We start from the raw sequence: 9,364 nt of genomic DNA on the forward strand, positions 1-9,364 counted from the left end.
CTTTACATTTATTTCTATAATTATTAGCGTACCACCTGTCAGTGTGTATCCTTTTATTCATATTATTGTAGTTTTGAAAGTATTTTGTCTGCTTTTTTCTGTTGCACTTGGATTTCAGTAAAAAAAAAATGTCTGTAGTAACAGAAAGGAAGGTCTTGGGACTTTTTAGATGACATATTTTAATATATAATAAATGTTTCAATAATTAATAATTGAATAATCAATGTTACTTGAGTTGTCAGTAATGAATAAAAAAACATACAAGCACAAAGCTTGTGCAATATGTCCTCTTCCAGGAAATATGGGTCAGTCATTCAGGATTCATTAGCTTATCGGTGGAATACTTTTTTGTTGATAAATCAATGTGATAGTTCTTCACTTTTGATTCTCTAGTTTAAATGATCATGAAACATATGTGCAACTTATCTTGGGGTGACAGCATTCCTGTCTATTAAACATGTTGGAATTAAAGAACTGTACAAAACATATGTGAAAGATAAAATATGTCATATGAAAAGGTAATGCTTGACAAAAACTGCTATTTTGACTCCAAGTCATTTTATGCATATACAGTCATTGATATATTCCCTTCAAGAAAATATCACTACATGTGAGTTGTTGCAGTCCTGGAGCTTCAGACTTCTGCAAAGGCAAAGCATATGCCCTCCTCAAAAGTGCATCATATCCCATCTGCAGGCATGAGGGAACATCTTTATTCAGTGTGTGCTCTGTCTGTAGCCATAGCTGCAGGGCAAAAAAAAAAAAAGCAGACAGAAGCAGTTTGGCTACCAACAGAACCCCAACAAATGCTCAGCAAGCATTGGCTTCATCAGAACATTCCACAAAATGAGGTCATTTATACGTAAAATGAGACAGAGTGACAGAAAGTAAAAGGTAGATGGAAGAGAAAGTAATGTATTTAACTTAAATCTAATAAACCCCTGTGATTCAGTCCCTATAACCAAATTATGTGAGCTCCATACATTACCATGTTCCAGTCTCAGGTATTAAGTTAATTCCTCTGTCACTCACCACAACAGGATTACTAAGCAATTCCCACTGGCAGGTTACCAACATGTCAATGGTTCTCCATCAAGTCTGTTTTCTACTAGTCCGGTTGTAGACACTCAGAGGTTTTCTTTGGATCATTCCCAAATCATGCTGGAGAACATGATTATCAGGTTTTACACAACTTGTCATTAAAGCAAAAATACAAATAGATATTTTGAAATTCTTGCACTTTTATGCTGCTAATATACTTTGTAAAACATTTTCGTATTAAATGAGAAAACAGGGGAAAAAAACAGAAGCAAAACAAAGCATTTTGACTAGTGGTCTCAGACTTTTTGGAGCCCACTGCATGTTATAAACATACCTAATACAAACACTTCCATCTATATTAAAGAAAAGCAAGCCTTATATGGTGAGCAATGAAGGGGAGACAGACGGCTTTCTGAAAAATATCACTAAATTGGCCTCCCACATTCCAAATTACAACAAAATGTCCTTCCAATTGCTCGTAATCTGGAGGTCAGGCTTCGGTTGCTCTGGTAATTGGGTGCATGCGATTTAGGGCAGAGGGAGGCTAAGCAATTCAGAACCCCAATTCATCTGCTTCCATTCAAATCTGTCCAACAGATCTGTACCAGAAACCACAGCACTTAAACACCAAGTAGCTTGGATTGAAATACGATTAGGCAAGATGAAAAAACGTAGGTTTGAAAATGTATTACAAATTTTGTGACAGTTTAATTTAGTACATTTCTCGCCTCCATTAAAACGCTAAATGGCAGAAAGAACAGTCAAAGGATGGGTTCACGGTCACACACAATGCGTTTTTGAATCGCACTCTGCCTGAATTGTTTTTCTGTGTAAATATGCGCTAAACGCACACATTTAACTGTTGCACTGTGTCTCTCCACTTTTTCAACGCACTGTGCATTAACGCAGTATTTTACATCCAAATCACATACTTTCTGAGTAGGTACTTCTTTTGGATAAGTAATTACTTAGCAGCCATTAAAAAACTATAAGTCTTGGCTGTGTCCGAAATTGCCCCCTACTGTATATCCTTAAATAGGGCACTATTTGAGGGGACAGTCATTTGTAGTGGTGTCCAAAACCATAGTGGACGTTATCGAGTGCACTCATTCAATCCCATAATGCACCGAAACTGATGTAGACTCAACAGCTAGAGAATACCCATAATGCACTGTGAGGGTCATGTTGAATGAATTCCCTGGTCTCACTAGAAGATAGCGCCTGCAGCTGAATCATCCATTTATCCATTTTCCAAACCACTTGTCCAATTTGTGTACAGCGTATTATCATACGGGTATACATTTCTTTTTAACTCTTTTCCCACCATTGACAGAATTTTCCATCAATTATGAGAAAACGCTTCTCTGCCATTGACAGAATTTTCCAGCTTTTCGTGTTTTCACTGTTATACGGTAGGAGCACTATTACACATCTTCTGAAAGAGTATTGAATCTCTGGATCAAACTGAGCAAAAGTGGCAGCCATTCTGGCGCACTCAGTGTCCGAATTCACTCACTTGTTTTCATTCACTCCTTCAGGTGGATGTAGGGTATAGTGAATGAGGATATGGGGGGGGTTAATCGATAATATTATTATTTTTAATATAAGAGTGGGCGTGGCCATTTGAATTTGCGAAGCTTCCGGTGTCATCCTTCCAGTTATTTTTAGCTCATTATGTTGCTTGATATTGCAAACTGGTATTTCGTATCATATTATTTGAATGTATTGTCATAATTGTAAACACACAGATTAGTAGCGCAAATAGTTTTAACGTTTACTGCACTTTGTAATTCTTAGTAGTTATTTATCTACAGCAGCTCATGAATTAGAAGTCTTGCAAATTCACAGAAAATATGTTTATCTTCACGTTGCTAAATAATTTGGATTGGATGAATGCGTGTACTGTAGTATGAATGTAATCTGGACATACTACATTTGTCATGTTGTTGTTGTCATGTGACATACTAGCTTTACTCCATTCACAACTCCTCTCCTGTGGCCTCATGGGACAGTAGAAGTAAACCAAGTGTCCACTGGATGGACACTTCAGAATCTCGCTGAAAGTAGTAAGTCATCCTGGTACTTTTTGCCTACTTTTTATGAATATTGTAAATTCAGACATACTACTCTTCTCATACTATTGTAGAGTAGGGAGGTATGTATATTTGGATGCATATACAACCTCGAGTCAAGACCCTGCAATCTTTTCCATTCCTTAGCGATACAACTTGCGTTTTTAAATGCAAAGACACGTTCTGGGTGAACGGCACCTGCAACCACACACACCTTTTGAGTTAACTGATGTACAGCTGCTTTATCATACACCTGTCAGCATGTTTCACAATATGATATGAGGTCTATATTTCACACACCCACACTTCTTCCTGTCATTTTTCAAAAGAATTGCCTTCTTTCTGAGATTATAGTTCATTGTGGACGTCAAATTAAAAATGTGGAGCAGTAGGTGGCAAGAAGTTCACAACTGACACTTTGGGACGATAGATTTTTGAGCGGGGGGGTTAAAGATATGTTTTAGCAGTCACAATTTCCGCCGTTTCACTTTGTCTTCTCTCGAAGGACCGTGATGCTATAACCAGTGATTATGCATATCGCATAAAAGCGCAGCTGAAAGGTATTGAGCGATGGGCTGTTATGTTTCTTCATCACTGTCCCTGTAGGACCTCCCAGAGAGCTGACGCTGAGTCATTATGATTTGATAATAACAGCCATAGATTCTTTATGAAGTGGGCGTCTTTATTGTGAGTCACACATTTGTGCTTTTGAATGCTTTTGTTTGATCTTTCTTTAAAAAGAGTGGCCTTTTCCTGCCACCATTCAAGTTAGCTGTGCTTATAAATGATCAGTATTGAAAGGCACAGAAAGCAACTTTTTGAAACAGAAGCATCCTGTACAACACTAATTTATTCCCCTCATTTTATCCGTCATGCAAGCTTACCTAATCCAAACTAACCAAACCCAACTAGGATTTATGTGATGGCAATATTTGTGTTGTTATTCTTTGGAAATGTAAAATAATGTGAACTCCAGGGAGATTAGAATTGGATATCAGGGTGTCTCTCCCTCTCTCTCTTCCTTAGTCCCTGAACATATTTGCCAACAGACCATAAGGCTCTCTTGGGGAAACAAAGGTAAAACTCTTGGGACCTTGTGTTTGTGATGTTGCCACACAGTATCCCTGTGGGTATTTTCTTGGAATAGATGTGTCTGTGTAAATGTATTAGCCAAAGGCAGTTTGCGCAACCAAAGGACCTTATAGCTGACCGCAAAATACACTGTCAGAACAAACACCTCATCCATCACGTCTTGAAGGTATTTTCACATACAGTATGAAATCGGCCCCTTTTTTAACAAATGACCCATTATACAGGTGTTTTATACAGTTTAAACCTCTAATTTGTGTGGTTTTGTACTTTTCTAGGAATAAACATTAAATTTCCCAACTGAATAAAAGAAAAAAAAAAAGAACAAAAAATGCCATAATACAGATAAAATAATTGTTTGAATGGTTAAGATTGATGAATTCAGTAAACATCTGCAGTTTATGTGTTTTGGGAAAAGGAATAAGATTATAATTTTTTATTATTATTTATTATTTTAAGTGTTCCTGTAGCTCAAATGCTAGCAACACAAATATCAAAGTTTTATTCCAGTGAAATACATGAAAAAACAAAATCGTTACCCTGCAATGCAAGTTAAATTGTGGGAAATTTATGCTATAATCCACTCAAAATGAAATACCGCTGAATAGTATGTTTTTTAATCATTAAATTAGTTAATAATTAAAAAGATCCACCCATTCATCCATTTTCCAGACAGCTTATAGCAGGGGTGCCAAACCTGTACCTGGAGGTGTAACGTCCTGCAGTTTTGAACTCCAACCAGCTGCAACACACTTGCCTAGAGGTTTCTAGTAGCTGTGTCTGAAATCGAATACTTCCCTACTATATAGTACGCAAAAAAACAGTACGCCAAAAGAGTAGTATGTCCGAATTTATAGTATTTGAAAAATGAAAAGTATGGAATATTCGTAAGTGTGCACCCAATAGACACTTTACTATCCCATGAGGCCAAGGGAGCTGAGTTATGAATGGCAGTGAAGCAATGCAGCTGACGCTGGTAGGTCATGTGAATCACAACAATGGCGGATGTAGTACCAAAGCCACTGGAAGGCAAGCCTGCAACCTTTACCCAAAAAAGTGTAATAGTTAATGTTGCTTTGGCGGTATGCAAGGTAGGAGACCAGAGGCCTTTTTTTTTTAATGGATGTCAATGGGGGAGAAGCTTCACTACGCTGAATAAACAGCTTTTGTGAGGAAACAGCTTATCATTTAATGAATCGACAGCCTATCGGCTAATCTTCAACTTTTTTGCTATTAAACAGTAGTTTTGGATTGAACCATTTTTAGAGTTTACACCAAAAAAATGCTGTTTTATAAGAGAAGTCACAGACTTTTTGTGACAGGTAAGATTTAGTTTACACCACTTCTCATTGATTTCTATAGTATCCGTAAGTGGCAACTGACTGTCGCACAACTCAGGTCAGGTTATCAAGGCTCACGTGTTCCAAGTTGACGGTTACACTTTCTCTAATGGTAACTACAAACCCCTGTATCTCACAATAATAAGACCATATCTGGTTTTATGTCCCAATTTCTTATTCATACTATATAGAACACACTTTTTAAATGGTCACAAAGTAAGTTCAAATTCAAATGTAGTACCTACTCAGACAGTACACGATTTCAGATGCAACGAGTGAGTCTGAAGACCTCGATTAGTTGGTTCAGGTGTGTTTAAGTAAGGTTGGAGCTAAACTCTGTAGTGGCCCTCCAGGAACAGGATTGGACACCCCTGTCCTATAGGGTCACAGGTAATTAAAAATTGTTAATATATATTACTTTTATGATTAATAAGTAATGGGATACCAAATTCATAGAAAAAGTGCTTGCAAGAGAAAAAACACTGCATAGAGATTATAAAGCGCTTTCTTGTGTTTTAAGCTTCCATTTCAGATTCAGATATGAGAGTAGTATTTGTCCATTTTACCAGTGGAGAAATGTTTAACCTTTATTTAACCAAGGTATGTGTCTATAACCCCATGTTCTGACTGAAAACGTTGCCATGCGGAGAAAGAAAAGTCCGGTGACCAGGGAGCCAGACTGAACCCCTGGAGAGATTTGCAGGTGAGCTCTTTTCTCCTTTGAGCCAGTCACAAGTCGTTTCCCAACAAATGTAGACTGTTTCTCCTCTACCTTATACTCTTCAGGCACAGTTGGGAAAGAGACATCTGAGTTACTGCAGGCAAATCACTGCCGTTACTCCAGCTGACAGAAGACGAAGAGAGACAGTATGCATCTCATAAGCAGGGGGAACATGGTGTGATTTATCAGGCACAATGCAGCATTGTAATGGAGCTTTGCACTACAGCACTTATGTAAACCTCCTTCACATCCACAGCGTGTTTACGTAACTGAACGCACCTTCAGACACCCTGTGATGCAGACGCTCTCTCATGCACTCTTGTCTCCTTTCTGTCACTATAGACCCCATCTGTACACAGCTGGGTGTTCAATAGTGTTACAAAAACATCCAGACTTTAACAGTCACACAAGTCTTGCACAAAACCAGCCTCTTCACCATCTCCGCTCCGCTTTTGTCCTCTCACATTCACAGCCGCTTGCCTGTGACTCTGTCAGACCTGGGCGGTGTGTGCAATCCCTTTGTCATGACTTCCATTAGTACACAGTTGCCATGACAACTGGCTCTTATGAAAGCTCTCCACGGTTTCCAAGGATGGATGTTCTATTAGCTCTTTTGAGATTTAAACGAAGCTTTTTGGTGCAGACTGACTCACACGTCAGTGCTGCCCTAGATTAGTTTAAGCAGCAGAACGCTTTGTGATTCACACCTGTTGGCTATTTCAGATGGTCTGTTTTGGCAGTGTAATGTCAGGAGAGTTTTAATGCTGAGTGACAAGTACAAAATAGACTAGAACAGGAGTTAACGGAACATTCCAGGTTCAGTACAAGTTAAGGCATTTGTGGCATAATGTGATTACCATATAAAATACTTTTGAATACTTTCATCCTTTGTTTTCTTTTTTAAAAATCTAGGGCACTTATAACTTTAGTTTTATTATGTTGTCATAGCGAAAAGCATTTTTTCACAGTAAAAATTAATGCATATTTTTTACATAATGCTGTACTATTGAAACAGAGAGTATTTTAACATTTACTAACTGGCACCATTAACTTTCATTGTTAATGGGGCCAATCTGTCAAGTTCCTCAAAGTAACCCAGATTTTTGCTTTTTGAGGTTCAAGCTAAAATGTATTTTGTCTTAAATATCTTCTGCAGACCACAAAAGAATATATTTTGAGAAATGTCTGTTTTTTTTGTTGCTATTTTGTCCATACAATGGAAGTCAATGGTAACCAAAACAGTTTGGTTACCAACATGTGGTTACCAAAATATCTTATTGTATTGTACTACAACAGTTGCACAAATAAATATGGTTATTTGGATGTCCATGAAACACTTACTGTGATGAAATTGTTTCAGAGTAATTGTGCCGGAACCCAATCCTTCGAGCATGAAAACCTATTCCATTCTTTTTTATAGGTTTAGCTGAAATAAGCAATTGAAATATTTGCGCGGAGAGCTGACGGTTAATAGGCACTTCACTGCTTCCTGCTTCGTTTGTGAAAGTTTATTTCTATTCAGCACTCTTTATTGATGTCTGTTGTCGGTTTGTTTTATTTATAACTTTAATCTTTTATCTATTCTTATGGTTCTTTTATTATTCTGTGATGATGACCAAACACTTTAAACTCCCATAATGAACTTATTTTGGGCCTTAAAACAATCTCATTTACAAACAACCTTGAGGATGAAGTGACATTCTCAACAAAATTGACAGAAGAGGGGCAGCAACTGTCAAACCAATGGATAAATGCATACCCCAATAAATAAACCATCTGATTTCATGGGGCATATATCCTGCAGTTGCTCCAGGTACAGGTGGTTTCTATGTTAGTTATATTAAGCCTTGTTTCACATGCCACTTCTTTTATAGACTACCGCTGGCAATGAAAGGTGATTCGTGGACTCGCAGTGTATGAAGTTGTTGCTTTAGGAGTTTAAGGGATATAAATCACCTTTTAAGACGCGCTGCAGACGACCCTCTCAATGACGATGTTTGATGTTGTAAGGATGAAGAGGTGCAGGAGTGGAGGCGGGCTCATGTGGGAAGTAGACTTTAAAAAGGGTGAACATTGCTTTGCTCTGCTGAGCACAGCTGCGGCACATCGAGCGCAGTCTGCTTGAAGGAGAGCGAGAGGAAGGAGGAGAGGAAAGGGGTGATTTTTCAGCAAATGTGAGGACAAATCTCTTAACGCAGCCCCAGGGCTTTTGTGGGGTTATTCAAAGGTTATGAATAAACAGTCTCTTCTCAATTCAACTCGTTAATTGTGACTAAAAGAGAGGGTTGCTATTATTCAGTTGGACCAGCTGTCCACAAAGCAGATTATATTGCTGGGGTTTTTGCTTGTACATGAGAAGCATGTACCAGGATGATAAATGTGGAGTGATTTGTGTCAGTGTGAAGGTGCAAGCTCAAGATTTTCAGTGAATAAAGCTAAACAATCACATTCAGTGCTCAACAGATTAGAGAGTCCATCACCTTATTCACTCTGCCATCTCGTCTCCCTCTACTGGCTATGCTTTCACATAGATGGTTCCCAAGGGCTTCACCCACACCTGTCATTTGAAGACCAAAGGCATGTTGTGCTAATTGATTCTGTTTCATAAACAGTAAATTATACCCTTGATATGGGGATGGTGAAGAGGATCTCAGTACAGATGATGCACCAGCTGAGTAACAACAAACAAATTATACTCCCCCAACACACACACACACAACAATGGCTCAACTAGACAGTTTTCTCAGATTTAGGCTTTCAATATCAGAAGTTGAAAGGGCTTTGAATCATAAAGGGCAATGGTACCAAGAAATATTTAACTTGCAATGAAAAAGACTTTAGCGTAAATCCGTAAATCCTGTCCACGTGTTCTATGCATTATTTCTGGAAAATGTTTTGTGGCGCTTGTGCATCGTTTAGCACAGAGACCCTTACATTTGTGTATCTCTGGGTCCATCTGGTGGTAAGAATAGAAAAATACTTTTTGTGAATCAATCTAGAATATAGAAAGAACCATTCTAGAATTATACATTGAACAGTTATATAATATATATATATATATATATATATATATATATATATATATTATTCTATATTGTATA

The sequence above is a fragment of the Sinocyclocheilus anshuiensis genome, unplaced genomic scaffold (assembly GCF_001515605.1).
Source record: "Sinocyclocheilus anshuiensis isolate Anshui unplaced genomic scaffold, SAMN03320099.WGS_v1.1 scaffold180, whole genome shotgun sequence".
Classification (NCBI taxonomy): domain Eukaryota; kingdom Metazoa; phylum Chordata; class Actinopteri; order Cypriniformes; family Cyprinidae; genus Sinocyclocheilus; species Sinocyclocheilus anshuiensis.